Source organism: Oncorhynchus keta, chromosome 14, assembly GCF_023373465.1.
Source record: "Oncorhynchus keta strain PuntledgeMale-10-30-2019 chromosome 14, Oket_V2, whole genome shotgun sequence".
Taxonomy (NCBI): Eukaryota; Metazoa; Chordata; class Actinopteri; order Salmoniformes; family Salmonidae; genus Oncorhynchus; species Oncorhynchus keta.
Genome location: NC_068434.1, coordinates 9,293,191 through 9,320,759, shown reverse-complemented (window position 1 = coordinate 9,320,759; position 27,569 = coordinate 9,293,191). Strand labels below are relative to the sequence as shown.

Genomic DNA, 27,569 nt, shown 5'->3' with positions numbered 1-27,569 from the left:
GTACAGGTTATGTTGTCTTAGAATGGCACAGGTTATGTTGTCTTAGAATGGCACAGGTTATGTTGTCTTAGAATGGCACAGGTTATGTTAACTTAGAATGGCACAGGTTATGTTAATGTAGAATGGCACAGGTTATGTTGTCTTAGAATGGTACAGGTTATGTTGTCTTAGAATGGTACAGGTTATGTTGTCTTAGAATGGCACAGGTTATGTTGTCTTAGAATGGCACAGGTTATGTTGTCTTAGAATGGCACAGGTTATGTTGTCTTAGAATGGCACAGGTTATGTTGTCTTAGAATGGCACAGGTTATGTTGTCTTAGAATGGTACAGGTTATGTTAATGTAGAATGGCACAGGTTATGTTGTCTTAGAATGGCACAGGTTATGTTGTCTTAGAATGGCACAGGTTATGTTGTCTTAGAATGGCACAGGTTATGTTGTCTTAGAATGGCATAGGTTATGTTAATGTAGAATGGCACAGGTTTTGGGAACTTAGAATGGCACAGGTTATGTTAATGTAGAATGGCACAGGTTATGTTGTCTTAGAATGGCACAGGTTATGTTGTCTTAGAATGGCACAGGTTATGTTAACTTAGAATGGCACAGGTTATGTTGTCTTAGAATGGCATAGGTTATGTTAATGTAGAATGGCACAGGTTATGTTAACTTAGAATGGCACAGGTTATGTTAACTTAGAATGGCACAGGTTTTGGGAACTTAGAATGGCACAGGTTATGTTAATGTAGAATGGCACAGGTTATGTTGTCTTAGAATGGCACAGGTTATGTTGTCTTAGAATGGCACAGGTTTTGGGAACTTAGAATGGCACAGGTTATGTTAATGTAGAATGGCACAGGTTATGTTGTCTTAGAATGGCACAGGTTATGTTGTCTTAGAATGGCACAGGTTATGTTAACTTAGAATGGCACATGTTATGTTAACTTAGAATGGCACAGGTTTGTCTTAGAATGGCATGTTGTCTTAGAATGGCATAGGTTATGTTGTCTTAGAATGGCACAGGTTTTGGGAACTTAGAATGGCACAGGTTATGTTAATGTAGAATGGCACAGGTTATGTTGTCTTAGAATGGCACAGGTTATGTTGTCTTAGAATGGCACAGGTTATGTTAACTTAGAATGGCACATGTTATGTTAACTTAGAATGGCACAGGTTATGTTGTCTTAGAATGGCACAGGTTATGTTGTCTTAGAATGGCACAGGTTATGTTAACTTAGAATGGCACATGTTATGTTAACTTAGAATGGCACAGGTTATGTTGTCTTAGAATGGCACAGGTTATGTTGTCTTAGAATGGCACAGGTTATGTTGTCTTAGAATGGCATAGGTTATGTTAATGTAGAATGGCACAGGTTTTGGGAACTTAGAATGGCACAGGTTATGTTAATGTAGAATGGCACAGGTTATGTTGTCTTAGAATGGCACAGGTTATGTTGTCTTAGAATGGCATAGGTTATGTTAATGTAGAATGGCACAGGTTTTGGGAACTTAGAATGGCACAGGTTATGTTAATGTAGAATGGCACAGGTTATGTTAATGTAGAATGGCACAGGTTATGTTAATGTAGAATGGCACAGGTTATGTTGTCTTAGAATGGTACAGGTTATGTTGTCTTAGAATGGCACAGGTTATGTTGTCTTAGAATGGCACAGGTTATGTTGTCTTAGAATGGCACAGGTTATGTTAACTTAGAATGGCACAGGTTATGTTAATGTAGAATGGCACAGGTTATGTTGTCTTAGAATGGTACAGGTTATGTTGTCTTAGAATGGTACAGGTTATGTTGTCTTAGAATGGCACAGGTTATGTTGTCTTAGAATGGCACAGGTTATGTTGTCTTAGAATGGCACAGGTTATGTTGTCTTAGAATGGTACAGGTTATGTTGTCTTAGAATGGTACAGGTTATGTTGTCTTAGAATGGCACAGGTTATGTTGTCTTAGAATGGTACAGGTTATGTTAATGTAGAATGGCACAGGTTATGTTGTCTTAGAATGGCACAGGTTATGTTGTCTTAGAATGGCACAGGTTATGTTGTCTTAGAATGGCACAGGTTATGTTGTCTTAGAATGGCATAGGTTATGTTAATGTAGAATGGCACAGGTTTTGGGAACTTAGAATGGCACAGGTTATGTTAATGTAGAATGGCACAGGTTATGTTGTCTTAGAATGGAATGGCACAGGTTATGTTGTCTTAGAATGGCACAGGTTATGTTAACTTAGAATGGCACAGGTTATGTTGTCTTAGAATGGCATAGGTTATGTTAATGTAGAATGGCACAGGTTATGTTAACTTAGAATGGCACAGGTTATGTTAACTTAGAATGGCACAGGTTTTGGGAACTTAGAATGGCACAGGTTATGTTAATGTAGAATGGCACAGGTTATGTTGTCTTAGAATGGCACAGGTTATGTTGTCTTAGAATGGCACAGGTTTTGGGAACTTAGAATGGCACAGGTTATGTTAATGTAGAATGGCACAGGTTATGTTGTCTTAGAATGGCATAGGTTATGTTAATGTAGAATGGCACAGGTTTTGGGAACTTAGAATGGCACAGGTTATGTTAATGTAGAATGGCACAGGTTATGTTAACTTAGAATGGCACAGGTTATGTTGTCTTAGAATGGCACAGGTTATGTTGTCTTAGAATGGCACAGGTTATGTTGTCTTAGAATGGCATAGGTTATGTTAATGTAGAATGGCACAGGTTTTGGGAACTTAGAATGGCACAGGTTATGTTAATGTAGAATGGCACAGGTTATGTTGTCTTAGAATGGCACAGGTTATGTTGTCTTAGAATGGCATAGGTTATGTTAATGTAGAATGGCACAGGTTTTGGGAACTTAGAATGGCACAGGTTATGTTAATGTAGAATGGCACAGGTTATGTTAATGTAGAATGGCACAGGTTATGTTGTCTTAGAATGGCACAGGTTATGTTGTCTTAGAATGGCACAGGTTATGTTGTCTTAGAATGGCACAGGTTATGTTGTCTTAGAATGGCACAGGTTATGTTGTCTTAGAATGGCACAGGTTATGTTGTCTTAGAATGGCACAGGTTATGTTGTCTTAGAATGGCACAGGTTATGTTGTCTTAGAATGGCACAGGTTATGTTGTCTTAGAATGGTACAGGTTATGTTGTCTTAGAATGGTACAGGTTATGTTGTCTTAGAATGGCACAGGTTATGTTGTCTTAGAATGGCACAGGTTATGTTGTCTTAGAATGGTACAGGTTATGTTAATGTAGAATGGCACAGGTTATGTTGTCTTAGAATGGCACAGGTTATGTTAATGTAGAATGGCACAGGTTATGTTAATGTAGAATGGCACAGGTTATGTTAATGTAGAATGGCACAGGTTATGTTAATGTAGAATATGTTAATGTAGAATGGCACAGGTTATGTTAATGTAGAATGGCACAGGTTATGTTAATGTAGAATGGCACAGGTTATGTTAATGTAGAATGGCACAGGTTATGTTAATGTAGAATGGCACAGGTTATGTTAATGTAGAATGGCACAGGTTATGTTGTCTTAGAATGGTACAGGTTATGTTGTCTTAGAATGGCACAGGTTATGTTGTCTTAGAATGGCACAGGTTATGTTGTCTTAGAATGGTACAGGTTATGTTAATGTAGAATGGCACAGGTTATGTTGTCTTAGAATGGCACAGGTTATGTTGTCTTAGAATGGCACAGGTTATGTTGTCTTAGAATGGTACAGGTTATGTTGTCTTAGAATGGTACAGGTTATGTTGTCTTAGAATGGGTTACAGGTTAGGTTGTCTTAGAATGGCATAGGTTATGTTAACTTAGAATGGCACAGGTTATGTTGTCTTAGAATGGCACAGGTTATGTTGTCTTAGAATGGCACAGGTTATGTTGTCTTAGAATGGCACAGGTTATGTTGTCTTAGAATGGCACAGGTTATGTTGTCTTAGAATGGCACAGGTTATGTTGTCTTAGAATGGCACAGGTTATGTTGTCTTAGAATGGCACAGGTTATGTTATTTTAGAATGGCACAGGTTATGTTGTCTTAGAATGGTACAGGTTATGTTGTCTTAGAATGGCATAGGTTATGTTAATGTAGAATGGCACAGGTTTTGGGAACTTAGAATGGCACAGGTTATGTTAATGTAGAATGGCACAGGTTATGTTGTCTTAGAATGGTACAGGTTATGTTGTCTTAGAATGGCACAGGTTATGTTGTCTTAGAATGGCACAGGTTATGTTGTCTTAGAATGGTACAGGTTATGTTAATGTAGAATGGCACAGGTTATGTTGTCTTAGAATGGTACAGGTTATGTTAATGTAGAATGGCACAGGTTATGTTGTCTTAGAATGGCACAGGTTATGTTGTCTTAGAATGGCACAGGTTATGTTGTCTTAGAATGGCACAGGTTATGTTGTCTTAGAATGGCACAGGTTATGTTGTCTTAGAATGGCACAGGTTATGTTGTCTTAGAATGGCACAGGTTATGTTGTCTTAGAATGGCACAGGTTATGTTGTCTTAGAATGGTACAGGTTATGTTGTCTTAGAATGGTACAGGTTATGTTGTCTTAGAATGGCACAGGTTATGTTAACTTGAAACCATGTGGTCAACAGTGGCCCGTAGTAGGCCTGTGTTCAACTAGGAGGGCTACAGCTGACGAGGCATCCACCATTATCCACCATTATCCACCATTGTCCACCGTTAGCCACCATTATCCACCCTTAACCACCATTATCCACCGTTATCCACCGTTAACCACCATTATCCACCATTATCCACCGTTATCCACCGTTATCCACCATTACCCACCATTATCCACCGTTATCCACCGTTACCCACCATTATCATCATTGCCCACCAGTATCCACCATTATCCACCATTAACCACCATTGTCCACCATTATCCACCATTAACCACCGTTATCCACCATTATCCACCTTTAATCACCATTATCCATCATTATCCACCGTTATCTACTCCAGAAAGTAAATACGACAGCTGAAGGAATCACATTGAGAGAGCTGGGACGCCCAAAAACTGCAAGTGATCAGAGGGTGCAGGATTTCCCATGATGCTAGATTTAATCTCTAGATCTATGATCTACTACCACAAATGTTCTGATCATAATGTGATGTGTAGTCTTTCCTTCCCGGACTGTGTTCTGATTTGTCAGAAGATATGATGCAGATGCATACCTCAGATATTGCCCTAGGTAACACGGTATCCTACTGCAGACAGTAACAGTGGCCCTAGGTAACACGGTATCCTACTGCAGACAGTAACAGTGGCCCTAGGTAACACGTTATCCTACTGCAGACAGTAACAGTGGCCCTAGGTAACACGTTATCCTACTGCAGACAGTAACAGTGGCCCTAGGTAACATGTTATCCTAGTGCAGACAGTAACGGTGACCCTAGGTAACACGTTATCCTAGTGCAGACAGTAACGGTAGCCCTAGGTAACACAGTATCCTACTGCAGACAGTAACGTAATACCTATGACATAAGACTCAACCATATAAATTCACAGAGTGACTGCTGACTGCTGCTGTGTAGGCCTAATCTGATCTACATTTTACACTGTGACAACAGAAGCCAGTCAGTGATGTAATACTGTGATGTAACTCATAGGAAGTTCCATGTAAATGACTCTAAATCTGACATTACTAAGTTTCTTGCTACAATAGAGTAGCACTGAACCTCTGTCCACATGCAATCTGCATAACTTCAATTTTGTCATCCTGGAAATGTCATACTTTCTGCGTAACTGATGAAAGGATCATGAGTAATGCTGTTTTGAATTTGGCATGATTAATTATAAACTGTTTATTTTACAGTCTGGTTTAAGATTGTACTTATCTGTTATTTACATATTAGCAGTTTTCACATTTCATGCCCAAATCATCTTTAAGTAGCCATATTGAGCTACACTACAATCAATTTAGGACACTTTTGGATGATTTGGACATGAAAACAACAAATTATTATCGGGGTATTGACTTGCATTGTTTTTTGGCGCACAGATGAACATTTTGGAGACAGTGGCCAGGTAAACAACACCTAATCAATCATACTGTCTATCTCTAGCCTGCTTACAGGGTACGGAAATCAACATTCTGTCATTTAGGTGAACTACCCATTTAATATCCTGTTACCACCTTGTTTACCACCCTGTTACCACCTTGTTACCACCCTGTTACCAGTTTGTTACCACCCTGTTACCACCTTGTTACCACCCTGTTACCAGTTTGTTACCACCCTGTTACCACCTTGTTACCACCCTGTTACCACCCTGTTACCACCCTGTTACCAGTTTGTTACCACCCTGTTACCACCTTGTTACCACCCTGTTACCATCCTGTTACCACCTTGTTACCACCCTGTTACCATCCTGTTACCACCCTGTTACCAGTTTGTTACCACCCTGTTACCACCCTGCTACCACCCTGTTACCACCCTGCTACCACCCTGTCCAATCTGTTTGGTACAGGCCTATAAAGATAAAGCCAATCATTTCTTTCAATATTGCCATCCTTATTCTTCCTCGAGGCAAAATGTATTCAATGTATATATATATATATATATATGCCATTTAGCAGACGCTTTTATCCAAAGCGACTTACAGTCATGTGTGCATGCATTCTACGTATGGGTGGTCCCGGGAATCGAACCCACTACCCTGGCGTTACAAGATCATAATACATAACTGAAACAGGACATCAAATGGGCCTATTCCTTCCCCTGAACGGGTCAGTGTGTTCCCCCACCAAGACGACGGACGAAATGTCCATCTTTTGCTCTTGTGGCCTCAATGAATAGAAATAAATACCACTGTTTACTAGAGTGATGTCGTGTACTGTATTCTTCCACTCAGTGCTGGGTGTTTCCATCTTCTAGGCCCTGTGCGTTTTTAGGGGAACCAATCAACAACAAAAAAACATGTGGAGATGGTTATTACATCATCCCTGAGGGGAAACCTCATGACACGGCATGTGGAGATGTGGGAGTGCAAGGAGAAAAACACTTCATGGGTTACCGAGTTTCAATCTCCTTGCTGTTAGGTTATACTGTCCTCTGCTGTTCAAAGTATACAGTACATAAAGCATCTCAGAGTATGAGTGCTGATCTAGGATCAGTTTCACCTTTTAGATCATAATGAATATGATTACATGAACAGGGGAGACCTGATCATAGATCAGCACTAACCTAAGCAGATTTAAGGGACAACCTCACATCAAAATAATAGCATTTAGCAATGAAAAAACAAACACTTATTGTGTTCCAGATAACTCATGTTGTCTACTCTAGTCGTATGATTGCATTCTGGTAGGGTGCCAATACAGGAAGGAAGTTTTTTAAAATGGGGCTGCAAAAACATCTTCCTCACCTTTAGGCTCCATCACTAAAGTTCTTGAGACTGTGTTCAACAACCTTCACTCACAATGTAATGTGTATTGTTGGTTGGGGCTATTCATTGTGAAAAGCTATTAAAAATTTCCAGCACTGCTATCTTTGGCTAAACTCTGAATTTAATTGAAATGCAATGTTAGAGAGCAATTCCAAATAAACACTGACAAGGTGCACTCTGATGATGACAGGTAGGATTTTATTGGACAGCTGGCCTAGACTGGAAGTGGGGTTTCTGGACACTCAGAGTGGGTCTATACAGTACAGGTGTAGGATCTTCATTTGAGCCAGTTTGCTACAGCAGGAAAATAATCCTCCATTTACAGGAAATGTGAATTATTATGTAGATTACAATTAACAGAAATGTTTGAATGGGGTTCATACAAATTTGACATTTTAAAGTGGAAATTGCAAACTTCAGAAGCTTTTTAAAAACTTAGATACATCACACGTTTGCATTTCCTGCTTATAATAAATAAATTATTAAATGAAGGTCCTACGTCTGTAGGTTGGTTGCCTTGACAGAGTCATTTTGAAAAAGGCTCTCTGTGTCGTTAATGGAAGATTAGGGATTATGATTCTAGATTAGAAGGTTAGTTAGAAACGCTTGAGCCCCCATCCCATAATATGGGATGACATCAGAGGCATCACTGATTTTAGGGAATTTAGGGAAACTGGCCTCAAACTTGATTAGTATAGGTTTAGGTTAGGCCTACATTTATCACGTGAATTTGCCTTAAAATGCGTGCTCCAGTGCCTAACGGAACAGGAGTCGTATAATTTAGACAAATGTCCCAAATCGCGACCGTGCGCATGAGCCCATGTTGCGCCCATGGTCGCACCTCCTTCTCCCTCTATGGGCCGGAAGCGGGATGTGATGTAAAAAATTACATTGGAACTTTTTTCCTTGTGTGCTGATCCTCAGATCCATTGTAATACACCGAGAATCATCCACTTTTTTGCGATAATGATCCGGAAATTTTAATCAACAAGCGTGTCCGAAGACCAGTCGAGTTGGGAAAGTCTATTGTCGGGATCCCGTCAATAACTCAAATCAGGTAAATTGATAATGTTATCGGTACAAAGAAACAAGCTGCATTTGCCTGGAACAGATACAAGTTATCCCATGGCTGTTTATGTTGGAGTCTTTGTTGCGATTAACAAACGAACTCGGAGAGAGAAAAGTTTACGCTCGTCCTAGGACCTCTCAAACGTTACACCTCCCTGTTGTAGACTAACTGTTGATTAAGTTATTGATATTGACAACAGATTTATAAGGATATCGAACATATTCGTTTAGGCCTATAATTATTTTTGACTTTATTTTATTTTTTATTTTTTTTTGGGGGGTTAACCGCCCAAACATAATCATTTCAAACCTTGCTTACATATGTATACGATCACATCTATCGCTCCATTATGTAGGGAATACCTTGGGAACACATATCCAAAATTAAAATCACTTGGAGCTGATTTGCTGGTGTTTTTACTGTGTTTAATGTCAACAACAAAAACACTTGGGGGGGCAAACAAAAATCCCCCGTGGGCCAGTTGGTGTACCCTGCTGTAGTTTTATCTGACGTTTGCTTATCCAAATGCAGTTAACTTGTTTAAGTAGGCTGTTTCTTTTGGTTATTTTTAAATTTCACAGACTGCTTCTGAAGAGTAGACTGGTATGTAATTACGGGACCGCAGAGATAAGGCCACTGACAATAAAATAGTTGAAATCATTACAAGTCATTATGTTCTAACCGCGGCGCGTGCGTTATGCTTGGTTATAGCCAACATGTCTCCAAACTGAAGGCCTTGATATTGCCAAACAAATCATTTTTTTGCCTAGTGGGACTGTCTAACTTGTTTTAGTTTTTTTTTTTTGCGCAAAATGATCTGGCTAATATTGGGGGCCTTGAGGGAAAAAAATGGGCCAATATGTTTTTCCTCATTTAGTTTTGTTACAACCTGCATTTAAAATGGATTAAAATGTTTGTCACTGGACTAGACACAACAACCCATAATGTCAAAGTGGAGTTATGTTTTTAGAAATTTGTACAAATTAATTAAAAATGAAAAGCTGAAATGTCTTGAGTCAATAAGTATGAAAAGCTGAAATGTCTTGAGTCAATAAGTATGCAAAGCTGAAATGTCTTGAGTCAATAAGTATGAAAAGCTGAAATGTCTTGAGTCAATAAGTATGAAAAGCTTAAGTAAGTTCAGGAGATTTGCATAACAAATCAAATCAAATCAAATGTATTTATAAAGCCCTTTGTACATCAGCTGATATCTCAAAGTGCTGTACAGAAACCCAGCCTAAAACCCCAAACAGCAAGCTATGCAGGTGTAGAAGCACAACAACATAATACGTTGGACGGATTCACTCTGTGTGCAGTAATAGTGTTTAACATGATTTTTGAATGCCTACCTCATCTCTGTACAATTATCTGAATTTCAAACACAGATTCAACCACAAACACCAGGGAGGTTTTGTAATGCCCGCAGAGAAGGGCACCTATTGGTAGATGAGTAGAAATTATGTACATACACTTAGGTTGGAGTCATTGAAACTAGTTTTTCAACCACTCCACAAATTTCTTGTTAATAAACTATAGTTTTGGCAAGTAGGTTAGGACATCTACTTTGTGCATGACACAAGTAATTTTTCCAACAATTGTTTACAGACATGATTTCACTTATAATTCACTGTATCACAATTCCAGTGGTTCAGAAGTTTCTGATAGGCTAATTGACATAATTTGAGTCAATTGGAGGTGTACCTGTGGATGTATTTCAAGGCCTACCTTCAAACTCAATGCCTCTTTGCTTGACATCATGGGAAAATCAAATGAAATCAGCAAAGACCTCAGATTTTTTTTGTAGACCTCCACAAGTCTGGTTCATCCTTGGGAGCAATTTTCAAATGCCTGAAGGTACCACGTTCATCTGTATAAACAATAGTACGCAAGTATAAACACCATGGGACCACGCAGCCGTCATACCACTCAGGAAGGAGACGTGTTCTGTCTCCTAGATATGAACGTACTTTGGTGCACAAAGTACAAATAAATCCCAGAACAACAGCAAAGGACCTTGTGAAGTAGCTGGAGGAAACAGGTACAAAATTATCTATATCCACAGTGAAATGAGTCCTACATCGACATAACCTGAAAGGCCGCTCAGCAAGGAAGAAGCCACTGCTCCAAAACTGCCAATAAAAAGCCAGGATTAGTTTGCAACTGCACATGGGGACAAGATCGTACTTTTTGGAGAAATGTCCTCTCATCTGATGAAACAAAATTAGAACTGTTTGGCCAAAATGACATTATGTTTGGAGGAGAAAGCGGGAGGCTTGCAAACCGAAGAACACCATTCCAACCATGAAGCACCGGGGTGGCAGCATCATTTTGTGGGGGTGCTTTGCTGCTGGAGGGACTGGTGCACTTCACAAAATAGATGACATCATGAGGTAGGAAAATTATGTGGATATATTGAAGCAACATCTCAAGACATCAGTCAGGAAGTTAAAGCTTGGTCGCAAATGGGTCTTCCAAATGGACAATGACCCCAAGCATAGTTCCAACATTGTGGCAAAATGGCTTAAGGACAACAAAGTCAAGGTGTTGGAGTGGCCATCACAAAGCCCTGACCTCAATCCTATGTGGGCAGAACTGAAAAAGCGTGTGCGAGCAAGGAGGCCTATAAATCTGACTCAGTTACACCAGCTGTGTCAGGAGGAATGGGCCAAAATTCACCCAACTTATTGTGGGAAGCTTGTGGAAGTCTACCCAAAACGTTTGACCCAAGTTAAACAAATTAAAGGCAATGCTACCAAATACTAATTGCAAGTATGTAAACTTCTGACCAACTGGGAATGTGATGAAAAAAATAAAAGCTGAAATAAATAATTCTCTCTGCTATTCTGACATTTCACATTCTTAAAATAAAGTGGTGATCCTAACTGACCTAAGACAGGGAATTTTTACTCTGATTAAATGTCAGGAATTGTGAAAAACTGAGTTTAAATGTACGGTATTTGGCTAAGGTGTATGTAAACTTCAGACATCAACTGTATTCAATACCAGTCAATGTTTGGACACACCTACTCATCCAACGGTTTTTCTTACATTTTTTAAAACTATTTTCTACATTGTAGAATAATAGTGAAGACATCAATACTATGAAATAACACATATGGAATCATGTAATAACCAAAAAAGTGTTAAAAAAATCTAAATATATTTTAGATTTTAGATTCTTCAAAGTAGCTACCCTTTGCCTCGATGACAGCTTTGCACGCTCTTGGATTCAAATCAAATTTTATTTGTCACATACACATGGTTAGCAGATGTTAATGCGAGTGTAGCGAAATGCTTCTCTCAATGCCAAGAGGGAGACTTGCACTACAGGTGCTGGCACTACAGGTGCTGGCACTACAGGTGCTGGCACTACAGGTGCTGGCACTACAGGTGCTGGCACTACAGGTGCTGGCACTACAGGTGCTGGCACTACAGGTGCTGGCACTACAGGTGCTGGCACTACAGGTGCTGGCACAAGCGCAGATGAAATACACCGCTGGGATGCCGATTAAGATATTTACATGTCCTGATTAGAAAGATTGCTCAGAATACCACTGCATTTTAATCGGCAATATGCTCACTTTGATTTTCACCGTACACCGGTTAAGATAAGCAGACTAATGTGTTTATGTGACTATAATAATAATAATAATAATAATAATAATAATAATAATAATAATCGGCCTTCTGCCATATTCAGTTTAATATTGAATTATTTGCGTGCATGTAAACATACTCATTGTTGTTAGGGGTAATTATACAAGTCAAGGATGGCATTCCGTCTTGTTGGAATGTTAACAAGGGGTTGTAATCGATTCCCATTAAGTCCAGACGCATGGACATTTACATTACATTTACATTGGACGTTGTTTAAATCACCCATGATAATAATCCTAGCATTAACATATTTTGCTCTGATAGTATCAAGGCTGTCCATTGGATGTTGGATATGTTGATATTCTGAATTGGATTGAGGGAGGGAATAATTTATATAATCGATCCAACTTGTCTTGGTAATCGTTTAGATGTAAGCCATCGCCACAAACACTGCAATTCAGCTGGTACCTCTACGAATGGGAGGTTGTGTGTATTTCAGCTGGTACCTCTATGAATGGGAGGTCGTGTGTATTTCAGCTGGTACCTCTATGAATGGGAGGTTGTGTGTATTTCAGCTGGTACCTCTATGAATGGGAGGTTGTGTGTATTTCAGCTGGTACCTCTATGAATGGGAGGTTGTGTGTATTTCAGCTGGTACCTCTACGAATGGGAGGTTGTGTGTATTTCAGCTGGTACCTCTACGAATGGGAGGTTGTGTGTATTTCAGCTGGTACCTCTATGAATGGGAGGTTGTGTGTATTTCAGCTGGTACCTCTATGAATGGGAGGTTGTGTGTATTTCAGCTGGTACCTCTATGAATGGGAGGTTGTGTGTATTTCAGCTGGTACCTCTATGAATGGGAGGTTGTGTGTATTTCAGCTGGTACCTCTATGAATGGAAGGTTGTGTGTATTTCAGCTGGTACCTCTATGAATGGAAGGTTGTGTGTATTTCAGCTGGTACCTCTATGAATGGGAGGTTGTGTGTATTTCAGCTGGTACCTCTATGAATGGGAGGTCGTGTGTATTTCAGCTGGTACCTCTATGAATGGGAGGTTGTGTGTATTTCAGCTGGTACCTCTATGAATGGGAGGTTGTGTGTATTTCAGCTGGTACCTCTATGAATGGGAGGTCGTGTGTATTTCAGCTGGTACCTCTATGAATGGGAGGTTGTGTGTATTTCAGCTGGTACCTCTATGAATGGGAGGTTGTGTGTATTTCAGCTGGTACCTCTACGAATGGGAGGTTGTGTGTATTTCAGCGGGTACCTCTACGAATGGGAGGTTGTGTGTATTTCAGCTGGTACCTCTATGAATGGGAGGTTGTGTGTATTTCAGCTGGTACCTCTATGAATGGGAGGTTGTGTGTATTTCAGCTGGTACCTCTATGAATGGGAGGTTGTGTGTATTTCAGCTGGTACCTCTATGAATGGGAGGTTGTGTGTATTTCAGCTGGTACCTCTACGAATGGGAGGTTGTGTGTATTTCAGCTGGTACCTCTATGAATGGGAGGTTGTGTGTATTTCAGCTGGTACCTCTATGAATGGGAGGTTGTGTGTATTTCAGCTGGTACCTCTATGAATGGGAGGTCGTGTGTATTTCAGCTGATACCTCTATGAATGGGAGGTCGTGTGTATTTCAGCTGGTACCTCTACGAATGGGAGGTTGTGTGTATTTCAGCTGATACCTCTATGAATGGGAGGTTGTGTGCAGGCATATCCTCTCTTTTATAAAGTGTCACACCCCTTACCCTTTGACCTTGTCTTGGTTTAGGTGTTGAAAACATTAATTTCCCAGAGTTCAGGTTTGTACATCTGGATCAAACCATGTCTCTTACACAGCAGCAATTTCACCTCTCTCTGACAGCAGGATTGACAGACCAGTGACTGTGCATTGCACACTATGACCCTAGGAGAACTATTAATTTATTTCCTGTCCAACTTTGGTGAGCGAGTTTGTTTCCTCCTGGCGTTGTGGGAAATAGGGTTTAACTAGCACCACCCTCTCCGTCTGGTTTTTCTGGTGTATTCTGTGTTGAATCAAGTGGGATTTTTTTCAGGCTCTTTACTCAGGGTTGTTGTGATCTACTGGAGACTTTGTAGGAAGGAATCCTATTGGATACTGGATTAGAATCTTAAACATGAAATTAATCAGACTGATTTATCCTCGTAATGCCACCCGGCCACCCTAACAGTGTGCAGGACTCATTGACTTGTACAATTTGTAACACTTCTCTCACGTCTGAATGCTTGAAAAAGAACAATAAAAAGTAACAATATGATGTCATATCTCGTATAAGTTTATGCTTTAGGAAATGCACTTCAACTACAGAGATAGATCAAATCAAATCATATTTTTATTGGTCACATACACGTGATTAGCAGATGTTATTGCGGGTGTACCGAAATGCTTGTACCTCTATTTCCGACAGTGCAGTAATATGTATATGATGGCTTGAGATATAAGCTGTTTTTCAGTCTCTCGGTCCCATCTTTGATGTACCTGTACTGACCTCGCCTTCTGGATGATAGTGGGATGGACAGGCAGTGGCTCGAGTGGTTGATGTCCTTGATGATTTTTGGCCTTCCTATGTCATCGGGTGCTGTAGGTGTCCTGGAGGGCAGGTAGTTTGCCCCCTGTGATGCATTTGGCAGACCGCACCACCCCCTGGAGAGCCTTGTGGTTGAGGGCGGTGCAGTTGCTGTACCAGGTGGTGATACAGCCCAACAGGATGCTTTCAATTGTGCATCTGTAAATGTTTGTGAGGGTTTTAAGTAACAAGCCAAATGTCTTTAGCCTCCTGAGGTTGAAGAGTGCATGGAAAGGGTCCCATGTACCCCACTTCAATCAAGCAGGGTCTTCAGACAGCCACTTGGCAACAGTCACCCCCAAGACAAATCCAGCTATGGCTTCCTCCTTGTCAGGCCTCTCAAACTGGGCAGACAGGGGTCCTGGGATGGACAGCTCAGGTCTCTCTCAGTGGGCAGACAGGGGTCCTGGGATGGACAGCTCAGGTCTCTCTCACTGGGCAGACAGGGGTCCTGGGATAGACAGCTCAGGTCTCTCACACTGGGCAGACAGGGGTCCTGGGATGGACAGCTCAGGTCTCTCTCACTGGGGAGACAGGGGTCCTGGGATGGACAGCTCAGGTCTCTCTCACTGGGCAGACAGGGGTTCTGGGATGGACTGCTCAGGTCTCTCTCACTGGGCAGACAGGGGTCCTGGGATGGACAGCTCAGGCCTCTCTCACTGGGGAGACAGGGGTCATGGGATGGACAGCTCAGGTCTCTCTCACTGGGCAGACAGGGGTCCTGGGATGGACAGCTCAGGCCTCTCTCACTGGGCAGACAGGGGTCCTGGGATGGACAGCTCAGGTCTCTCACACTGGGCAGACAGGGGTCCTGGGATGGACAGCTCAGGCCTCTCTCACTGGGCAGACAGGGGTCCTGGGATGGACAGCTCAGGCCTCTCTCACTGGGCAGACAGGGGTCCTGGGATGGACAGCTCAGGTCTCTCTCACTGGGGAGACAGGGGTCCTGGGATGGACAGCTCAGGCCTCTCTCACTGGGCAGACAGGGGTCCTGGGATGGACAGCTCATATCTCTCTCACTGGGCAGACAGGGGTCCTGGGATGGACAGCTCAGGTCTCTCACACTGGGCAGACAGGGGTCCTGGGATGGACAGCTCAGGTCTCTCACACTGGGCAGACAGGGGTCCTGGGATGGACAGCTCAGGTCTCTCACACTGGGCAGACAGGGGTCCTGGGATGGACAGCTCAGGCCTCTCTCACTGGGCAGACAGGGGTCCTGGGATAGACAGCTCAGGTCTCTCTCACTGGGCAGACAGGGGTCCTGGGATGGACAGCTCAGGCCTCTCTCACTGGGCAGACAGGGGTCCTGGGATGGACAGCTTCCCCACATACAGTGCTGGATCACGGCCCTGGTGAACTCGTTAAAGAGGAGATCCAGGAGCCTGTCTGCGTTGCCTTGAGAACCAGCCTTGCCTTGTACCCCGGTCCGAGGAGACGCACTGGAGACCAGAAAGCTTATTTTGTATCACAGCATTCCTGCTGTGGCGGTTGCCTGGAAGTAGATGCAGCATCTCAGACTTAATGTCAGGGTCTTAGGGATTTTTTAAATGTATAATTGTTTAACCGTTATTTAACTAGGCAAGTCAGTTAAGAACAAATTCTTATTTTACAATGACGGCGTAGCCCAGCCAAACCACCACAAATGGTGGTTACCAGAATCTTTGGTCGTACGTTCTGCTTGAGCTAGTAGCTAGCTTACAGTTGGTAAACAAAGCCAAAGGAAGGTGTAAGCGCACATGTGATGACGGTTTTAAAGCGGTACATATTTAAATGACAAAATATGACGAGACGCTACTATTGATGTATTACATTTCCGGCTTTATGTGATGTTGCATAAAGCCTGGAAGTAAAACCTTGGTAATGTCTGCCTCCTGAATCCAAGTGTTTGACACGGGGGGCAGGGGACCAGCAACTTTATTTTCAAACGTGATCAATGTACCAGCTACAGTTATTTTTCATACTTGAGTCACTTTGAACTGGTTTCATCCAAATATCATCCAATTGAATGAAAAACACTGTTCGAGACCTGATGTTTGGGCCTAATGCATTTCCTTTATGCAAATTCACAGTAGTTACACATGCCCTACAATATACCACTAGGGCCTTCAGAGATGTTTTAACTAATTATCTTTTCATGTCTGTTTCTTGAGTTTGTAAAAATGTTATAGATCAGAATAACACAGAATAAAAATAACATAGAATAGCATAGAATAGAATAACATAGAATAGAATAACATAGAACACCATAGAATAGCATAGCATATAATAAAATAGCATAGAATAGAATAACATAGAATAGAATAACATAGAATGGAGTAACATATAATAGCATAACATAGAATAGAATAACATAGAATGGAGTAACATATAATAGCATAACATAGAATAGAATAACATAGAATAGAATAACATATAGTAGATTAGCATAGAAAACAATAACATAGAATAGAATTACATAGAATATAATAACAATAATTTTCCCAGAGGGAACATCAGTGTCTCAAAAGGAGGTGATGAGGCTGTTATCTCAATCCTAATTAGCTTTGTCTCTTTTTCATATACTCCTCTCACCCACAATGCTTTATGGTTATAAACAGATGTTTATAGTTAAAATGATCTGTCATTTGGACATAAATGCAAAAAATACACTTAAACACATTACTTAAGCCAGCAGGCTGGGGATCCACATTCTATCTATCCAATCAGAGACCTGGCCAGGTGGTGCCAGAATAACAACCTATCCCTCCACGTAACCAAGACTAAGGAGATGATTGTAGACTACAGGAACTTGAGGACCGAGCACGCCCCCATTCTCATCGATGGGGCTGTAGTGGAGCAGGTTGAGAGCTTCAAGTTCCTTGCTGTCCACATCACCAACAAACTAGAATGGTCCAAACACACCAAGACAGTCGTGAAGAGGGCACGACAATGCCTGTTCCCCCTCAGGAGACTGAAAAGATTTGGCATGGGTCCTGAGATCTACAGGTTCTACAGCTGCAACATTGAGAGCATCCTGACCGGTTGCATCACTGCGTGGTACGGAAATTGCTGGCCAATATCAGACCACTGTGTGCCAATATCAGACCGCTGCGTGCCAATATCAGACCACTGTGCTAATATCAGACAGCTGTGCCAATATCAGACCGCTGTGCCAATATCAGACCACTGTGCCAATATCAGACCACTGTGCCAATATCAGACAGCTGTGCCAATATCAGACCGCTGTGCCAATATCAGACCACTGTGCTAATATCAGACAGCTGTGCCAATATCAGACCGCTGTGCCAATATCAGACAGCTGTGCCAATATCAGATCACTGTGCCAATATCAGACCACTGTGCCAATATCAGACCACTGTGCTAATATCAGACAGCTGTGCCAATATCAGACCGCTGTGCCAATATCAGATCACTGTGCCAATATCAGACCGCTGTGCCAATATCAGACAGCTGTGCCAATATCAGACCGCTGTGCCAATATCAGACCACTGTGCTAATATCAGACAGCTGTGCCAATATCAGACCGCTGTGCCAATATTTGACAGCTGTGCCAATATCAGATCACTGTGCCAATATCAGACCACTGTGCCAATATCAGACCACTGTGCTAATATCAGACAGCTGTGCCAATATCAGACCGCTGTGCCAATATCAGATCACTGTGCCAATATCAGACTACTGTGCCAATATCAGACAGCTGTGCCAATATCAGACCACTGTGCTAATATCAGACAGCTGTGCCAATATCAGACCACTGTGTGCCAATATCAGACTACTGTGCCAATATCAGACCACTGTGCCAATATCAGACCACTGTGCCAATATCAGACCACTGTGCCAATATTAGACCACTGTGCCAATATCAGACTGCTGTGCCAATATTAGACCACTGTGCCAATATCAGACTGCTGTGCCAATATCAGACCGCTGTGCCAATATCAGACCACTGTGCCAATATCAGACCACTGTGCCAATATTAGACCACTGTGCCAATATCAGACCACTGTGCCAATATCAGACCACTGTGCCAATATCATACCGATTATGACCGATAATTGACCAATTATGATTTTTCAACGCCGATACCAATTATTGGAGGATAAAAAAAAAGCCGGCACGATTAATCGGCCGATTTTTTACAATGTATTTGTAATAATGACAATTACAACAATACTGGATGAACACTTATTTTAACTTAATATAATCCACAAATAAATAATGAAACATGTTCAATTTGGTTTAAATAATGCAAAAACATGTTGGAGTGTTGAAGAAGAAAGTAAAAGTGCAATATGTGCCATGTAAGAAAGCTAATGTTTAAGTTCCTTGCTCAGAACATGAGAACATATGAAAGCTGGTGGTTCCTTTTAACATGAGTCTTCAATATTCCCAGTTTTAGGTTGTAGTTATTATAGGAATTATAGGACTATTTCCCTCTATACCATTTGTATTTCATTAACCTTTGACTATTGGATGTTCTTATAGGCACTTTATTATTGCCGGTGTAACAGTATAGCTTCCATCCCTCTCCTCGCTCCTATCTGGGCACGAACCAGGAACACAACGACAACAGCCACCCTTGAAGCAGCGTTAACCATCGCTCCACAAAAGCCGCGGCCCCTGCAGAGCAGAGCAAGGGGAACAACCACTCCAAGTCTCAGAGCGAGTGACATTTGAAACGCTATTAGCGCGCACCCCGCTAACTAGCTAGCCATTTCACATCGGTTACACCAGCCTAATCTCAGGAGTTGATAGGCTTGAAGTCATAAACAGCTGCTGGCAAACGCACTAAAGTGCTGTTTGAATGAATGCTTATGAGCCTGCTGCTGCCTACCACCGCTCAGTCAGACTGCTCTATCAAATCATAGACTTAGTTATAACATGATAACACACAGAAATACGATCCTTAGATCAGATCTTATGGTCGAATCCGGAAACCATCAGCTCGAAAACAAGACGTTTATTCTTTCAGTGAAATACAGAACCGTTCCGTATTTTATCTAACAGGTGGCATCCATAAGTCTAAATATTCCTGTTAGATTGCACAACCTTCAATGTTATGTTATAATTATATAAAATTATGGCAAATTAGGCGGCCCAAACTGTTGCATATACACTGACTCTGCGTGCAATGAAAAGTGACACAACTTCACCTGGTTAATATTGCCTGCTAACCTGGATTTATTTTAGCTAAATATGCAGGTTTGAAAATATATACTTCTGTGTATTGATTGAAAGGCATTGATGTTTATGGTTAGGTACACATTGGAGCAACGATACGCATCGCATTGATTATATGCAACGCAGGACACGCTAGATAAACTAGTAATATCATCAACCATGTGTAGTTAACTGGTGATTATGATTGATTGATTGTTTGTTTTTTTGTAAGATACGTTTAATGCTAGCTAGCAACTTACCTTGGCTTACTGCATTCGCGTAACAGGCAGTCTCCTCGTGGAGTGCAATGTAATCAGGTGTTTAGAGCATTGGACTAGTTAACCGTAAGGTTGCAAGATTGAATCCCCCGAGCTGACAAGGTAAAAATCTGTCGTTCTGCCCCTGAACAAGGCAGTTAACCCACTGTTCCTTGGCCGTCATTGAAAATAAGAATGTGTTCTTAACTGACTTGCCTGGTTAAATAAAGATTAAATAAAGGTGTTAAAATTATTTTTTTTAAATCGTCCAAATCGGTGTCCAAAAATACAGATTTCCGATTGTTATGAAAACTTGAAATCGGCCCTAATTAATCGGCCATTCCGATTAATAGGTCGACCTCTACTGTATATACAGTTGAAGTTGGAAGTTTACATACACCTCAGCCAACTATATTAAAACTCAGTTTTTCACTATTCCTGATATTTAATCCTAGTAAAAAGTCCCTGTCTTAGGTCAGTTAGGGTCACCACTTTATTTTAAGAATGTGAAATGTCTGAATAATACTACAGAGAATGATTTTATTTATTTCATCACATTCCCTGTGGGTCAGAAGTTTACATACACTCAATTAGTATTTGGTAGCATTGCCTTTAAATTGTTTAACTTGGGTTAAACGTTTCGGGTAGCCTTCCACAAGCTTCCCACATAAGTTGGTTGAATTTTGGCCCATTCCTCCTGACAGATCTGGTGTAACTGAGTCAGGTTTGTAGGCCTCCTTGCTCACAGTCTTTTTCAGTTCTGCCCACAGATTTTCTATAGGATTGAGGTCTGGGCTTTGTGATGGCCACTCCAACACTTTGACCCTGTTGTCCATTTTGACACAACTTTGGAAGTATGCTTGGGGTCATTTTCCATTTGGAAGACCCATTTGCGACCAAGCTTTAACTGACGTTTAACTGATGTCTTGAGATGTTGCTTCAATATATCCACATAATTTTCCATCCACATAATTTTCCTACCTCATGATGCCGTCTATTTTGTGAAGTGCAACAGTCCCTCCTGCAACAAAGCACCCTCACAACATGATGCTGCCACCCCCGTGCTTCATGGTTGGGATGGTGGTCTTCGGCTTGCAAGCCTCCCCCTTTTTCCTCCAAACATAACGATGGTCATTATCGCCAAACAGTTGTATTTTTGAGGACAGAGGTCAGAGGACATTTCTCCAAAAAGTACGATCTTTGTCACCATGTGCAGTTGCAAACCGTAGTCTGGCTTTTTGATGGAGCAGTGGCTTCTTCCTTGCTGATGGTGTTTATAGTTGCATACTGTTGTTTGTACAGATGAACGTGGTACCGTCAGGCCTTTGGAAATTGCACCCAAGGATGAACCGGACTTGTGGAGGTCCACCATTTTTTTCAGAGGTCTTGGCTGATTTCATTTGACTTTCCCGTGATATTAAGCAAAGAGGCACTGAGGTTGATGGTCGGCCTTGAAATACATCCACAGCTACACCTCCAATTGACTCAAATTATGTCAATTTGCCTATCAGCAGCTTCTAAAGTCATGACATCATTTTCCGGAATTTTCCAAACTGTTTAAAGGCACAGTCAACTTAGTGTATGTAAACTTCTGACCCACTGGGATTGTGATACAGTGAATTATAAGGGGAATAATATGTCTGTAAACAATTGTTGGAAAAATTACTTGTGTCATGCACAAAGTAGATATCCTAACCGACTTGCCAAAACTATAGTTTATTAACAAGAAATTTGTGGAGTGGTTGAAAAACTAGTTTACATACAACCTAAGTGTATGTAAACTTTATGAATATTTATTTATTTATTTAGTATGGTCAGGGCGTGAGTTGGGGTGGGCAGTCTATGTTTGTGTTTCTATGTTTTTCAATTTCAATTTCTGTGTTTGTAACCTGATATGGTTCTCAATCAGAGGCAGCTGTTTATCGTTGTCCCTGATTGAGAACCATATTTAGGTAGCCTGGGTTTCACTGTTGGTTTGTGGGTGTTTGTTTCGCCACACGGTACTGTTTCGGTTTGGTTATTTCACATATTCGTTTATTGTTTTTGTATTTCATAGTGTTCAGTGCTTTTTCTTATTAAAATCGTCATGAACACTTACCACGCCGCATCTTGGTCCGATCCTTGGTCCGATGGTATTTCATGGTAACTCTGTGTCAATGTGATGGTGTTTCATTTCAGATTTATTATCTACTAAATACATAAAAGTAAAGTCACATCATCTATTTTGTTTAGACCTACTTGTTTCATGTATTTTGTTTTAAATGTCCTGACATTTGACCAGAATGTCCTGACATGTGACCAGAATGTCCTGACAAGATAGGAAAATAAAACTAAATCTGAAAAGTCAGGACATTTTGCATGTGATAAAAAGTTCAAATGCAATTTAAGGTTTAGGCTTTGGGGTATGATTAGGAGTTAGGGTTTGGGGTTAAGGTTAGGGTAAAGGTAAGGGTTAGGGTTAAGGTTAGGGTAAAGGTTAAGCGTTAGGTTAGGGGTTAGGGTAAAGGGTTAGGGTAAGGGTTAGGGGTTAAGGTTAGGGTGAAGGTAACGGTTAAGGTTAGGGTAAAGGTTACGGGTTAGATTAAGGGTTAGGGGTTAGGGTAAAAGTAAGGGCTAGGGGTTAAGGTTAGGGTAAAGGTTAAGGGTTAGGTTAAGGGTTAGGGGTTAAGTTTAGGGTTAGGGGTTAAGGTTAGGGTAAAGGTTGATGGTTAAGGGTAAAGACAAGGGTTAGGTTAAGGGTTAGGGGTTTTGAATGAGAATCAATTTTCAATTTTCACTCCTGAAAAAGTCCTGAACATTAATGTAAACATGATGGTGTGTGTGTCTGTGTGTGTGTCTGTGTGTGTGTCTGTGTGTGTGCATGTGCAGGTTGTGGTTGGGTTTCTAGCCTGCCCTCCCCAGAGCACATGTTTTATTTATTTAACCAAATCAAATCAAATTGTATTTGTCACATACACATGGCTAGCAGATGTTAATGCGAGTGTAGCGAAATGTTTGTGCTTCTAGTTCCGACAATGCAGTAATAACCAACAAGTAATCTAGCTAACAATTCCAAAACTACTACCTTATAGACACAAGTGTAAGGGGATAAAGAATACGTACATAAAGATATATGAATGAGTGATGGTACAGAGCGGCATAGGCAAGATACAGTAGATGGTATTGAGTGCAGTATATACATATGAGATGAGTATGTAAACAAAGTGGCATAGTTAATGGTCCTAGTGGTCCTTCTGTAGCTCAGTTGGTAGAGCATGGCGCTTGTAGCCAGGGTAGTGGGTTCGATTCCCGGGACCACCCATACATAGAATGTATGCACACATGACTGTAAGTCACTTTGGATTAAAGCGTCTGCTAAATGGCATATATTATATATTATTAAAGTGGCTAGTGATACATGTATTACATAAGGATGCAGTAGATGATATAGAGTACAGTATATACATATTCATATGAGATGAATAATGTAGGGTATGTAAACATTATATTAGGTAGCATTGTTTAAAGTGGCTAGTGATATATTTTACATCATTTCCCATCAATTCCCATTATTAAAGTGGCTGGAGTTGAGTCAGTGTGTTGGCAGCAGCCACTCAATGTTAGTGGTGGCTGTTTAACAGTCTGGTGGCCTTGAGATAGAAGCTGTTTTTCAGTCTCTCGGTCCCAGCTTTTATGCACCTGTACTGACCTCGCCTTCTGGATGATAGCGGGGTGAACAGGCAGTGGCTCGGGTGGTTGTTGTCCTTGATGATCTTTATGGCCTTCCTGTAACATCGGGTGGTGTAGGTGTCCTGGAGGGCAGGTAGTGTGCCCCCGGTGATGCGTTGTGCAGACCTCACTACCCTCTGGAGAGCCTTACGGTTGTGGGCGGAGAAGTTGCCCTTACCAGGCGGTGATACAGCCTGCCAGGATGCTCTCGATTGTGCATCTGTAGAAGTTTGTGAGTGCTTTTGGTGACAAGCCGAATTTCTTCAGCGTCCGTTCACGATGCTGTCTGTGTGGGTGGACCAATTCAGTTTGTCTGTGATGTGTCTGTGATGTGTATGCCGAGGAACTTAAAACTTGCTACCCTCTCCACTACTGTTCCATCGATGTGGATAGGGGGGTGTTCCCTCTGCTGTTTCCTGAAGTCCACAATCATCTCCTTAGTTTTGTTGATGTTGAGTGTGAGGTTATTTTCCTGACACCACACTCCGAGGGCCCTCACCTCCTCCCTGTAGGCCGTCTCGTCGTTGTTGGTAATCAAGCCTACCACTGTTGTGTCGTCCGCAAACTTGATGATTGAGTTGGAGGCGTGCGTGGCCACGCAGTCGTGGGTGAACAGGGAGTACAGGAGAGGGCTCAGAACGCACCCTTGTGGGGCCCCAGTGTTGAGGATCAGCGGAGTGGAGATGTTGTTGCCTACCCTCACCACCTGGGGGCGGCCCGTCAGGAAGTCCAGTACCCAGTTGCACAGGGCGGGGTCGAGACCCAGGGTCTCGAACTTGATGACGAGCTTGGAGGGTACTATGGTGTTAAATGCCGAGCTGTAGTCGATGAACAGCATTCTCACATAGGTATTCCTCTTGTCCAGATGGGTTAGGGCAGTGTGCAGTGTGGTTGAGATTGCATCGTCTGTGGACCTATTTGGGCGGTAAGCAAATTGGAGTGGGTCTAGGGTGTCAGGTAGGGTGGAGGTGATATGGTCCTTGACTAGTCTCTCAAAGCACTTCATGATGACGGAAGTGAGTGCTACGGGGCGGTAGTCATTTAGCTCAGTTACCTTAACTTTCTTGGGAACAGGAACAATGGTGGCCCTCTTGAAGCATGTGGGAACAGCAGACTGGGAAAGAGATTGATTGAATATGTCCGTAAACACACCAGCCAGCTGGTCTGCGCATTCTCTGAGGGCGCGGCTGGGGATGCCGTCTGGGCCTGCAGCCTTGCGAGGGTTAACACGTTTAAATGTTTTATTCACCTCGGCTGCAGTGAAGGAGAGGTCGCATGTTTTGGTTGCAGGCCGTGTCAGTGGCACTGTATTGTCCTCAAAGCGGGCAAAAAGTTATTTAGTCTGCCTGGGAGCAAGACATCCTGGTCCGTGACAGGGCTGGTTTTCATGTTGTAATCCTTGATTGACTGTAGACCCTGCCACATACCTCTTGTGTCTGAGCCGTTGAATTGAGATTCTACTTTGTCTCTATACTGACGCTTAGCTTGTTTGATTGCCTTGCGGAGGGAATAGCTACACTGTTTGTATTCGGTTATATTTCCAGGTGGGCTAGTTGAGAACAAGTTCTCATTTGCAACTGCGACCTGGCCAAAATAAAACATAGCAATTCGACACATACAACAACACAGAGTTACACATGGAATAAACAAAACATACAGTCAATAATACAGTATATCAAAAGAAATCAAAAAGTCTATATACAGTGAGTGCAAATGAGGTAAGTTAAGGAAATAAATAGGCCACTGTGGCGAAGTAATTACAATGTAGCAATTAAACACTGGAATGGTAGATCGGCAGAAGATGAATGCAAGTAGAGATACTGGGGTGTAAAGGAGCTAGATAAATAAATAAATACAGTATGGGGATAAGGTAGATAGATGGGCTGTTTACAGATGGGCTATGTACAGGTGCAGTGATATGTGAGCTGCTCTGACAGCTGGTGTTTAAAGCTAGTGAGGGAGATGTGAGTCTCCAGCTTCAGAGATTTTTGCAGTTCGTTCCAGTCATGGGCAGCAGAGAACTGGAAGGAAAGACGACCAAAGGAGGAATTGGCTTTGGGGGTGACCAGTGAGATATACCTGCTGAAGCGCGTGCTACGAGTGGGTGCTGCTATGGTGATCAGTGAGCTGAGATAAGGCAGGGCTTTACCTAGCAGAGACTTGTAGATAACCTGTAGCCAGTGGGTTTGGCGACGAGTATGAAGCAAGGGCCAACCAACGAGAGCGTACAGGTCGCAATGGTGGGTAGTGTATGGGGCTTTGGTGACAAAACGGATGGCACTGTGATAGACTGCATCCAGTTTGGTGAGTAGGGTATTGGAGGCTATTTTATAGATGACATCACCGAAGTCGAGGATCGGTAGGATGATCAGTTTTACCAGCATATGTTTGGCGGCATGAATGAAGGCTGCTTTGTTGCGATATAGATTTCATTTTGGGTTGGAGATGCTTAATGTGAGTCTGAAAGGAGAGTTTACAGTCTAACCAGACACCCAGGTATTTGTAGTTGTCCACGTATTCTAAGTCAGAACCGTCCAGAGTAGTGATGCTGGACGGGCGAGCAGGTGCAGGCAGTGATCGATTGAATAGCATGTATTTAGTTTTACTTGCGTTTAAGAGCAGTTGGAGGCCACGGAAGGAGAGTTGTATGACATTGAAGCTCGTCTGGAGATTAGTTAACACAGTGTCCAAAGAGGGGCCAGAAGTATACAGAATGGTGTCGTCTGCGTAGAGGTGGATCAGAGAATCACCAGCAGCAAGAGCGACATTATTGATGTATACAGAGAAGAGAGTCGTCCCGTGAATTGAACCCTGTGGCACCCCCATAAAGACTGCCAGAGGTCCGGACAGCAGCCCCTTAGATTTGACACACTGAACTCTATCAGAGAAGTAGTTGGTAAACCAGGCGAGGCAATCATTTGAGAAACCAAGGCTGTCGAATCTGCCAGCTTTCCAAACCTTTGGGAATTTCAGACGATACGAAAGAGAGGTTGAACAGGCTAGTAATAGGGGTTGCAACAATTTCGGCAGATAATTTTAGAAAGAGAGGGTCCAGATTGTCTAGCCCGGCTGATTTGTAGGGGTCCAGATTATGTAGCTCTGGCCAGCCGTAAAGAATTGCTTATTGAAATTCTCAATTATAGTGGATTTATCGGTGGTGACAGTGTTTCCTAGCCTCAGAGCATTGGGCAGCTGGGAGGAGGTGCTGTTATTCTCCATGGACTGTACAGTGTCCCATAATTTTTTTGAGTTAGTACTACAGGATGCAAATTTCTGTTTGAAAAAGCTTGCCTTAGCTTTTCTAACTGCCTGTGTATATTTGTTCCTAACTTCCCTGAAAAGTTGCATATCACGGGGGCTATTCGATGCTAATGCAGAACGCCACAGGATGTTTTTGTGCTGGTCAAGGGCAGACAGGTCTGGAGTGAACCAAGGACTATATTCCTAGTTCAAACTTTTTTGAGTGGGGCATGCTTATTTAAGATGGTGAGGAAGGCACTTTTAAGGAATAGCCAGGCATCCTCTACTGACGGGATGAGTTCAATGTCATTCCAGGATACCCGGGCCAGGTCGATTAGAAAGGCCTGCTCGCTGAAGTGTTTTAAGGAGCGTTTGACAGTGATGAGGGGTGGTCGTTTGGTCGCAGACCCATTACGGATGCAGGCAATGAGGCAGTGATCGCTGAGATCTTGATTGAAAACAGCAGAGGTGTATTTGGAGGGTGAGTTAGTTAGGATGACATCTATGAGGGTGCCCGTGTTTACTGATTTGG

The 27,569-nt window shown here is 42.1% G+C and overlaps 1 protein-coding gene across 24 annotated transcripts in view; it reads left to right on the top strand.

Annotated features, from left to right (window-relative positions):
- Nucleotides 1-8,296: 8,296 nt before the first annotated feature.
- ddr2l (discoidin domain receptor family, member 2, like) overlaps nucleotides 8,297-27,569 on the top strand; it is a 64,233-nt gene continuing 44,960 nt past the window's right edge. For all 24 annotated transcript variants that reach the window (XM_052460996.1, XM_052460994.1, XM_052460986.1 and 21 more), the window contains exon 1: nucleotides 8,297-8,476. The gene's annotated coding sequence lies outside the window, so the exon portion shown is untranslated. The remainder of the gene's footprint in view (nucleotides 8,477-27,569) is intronic.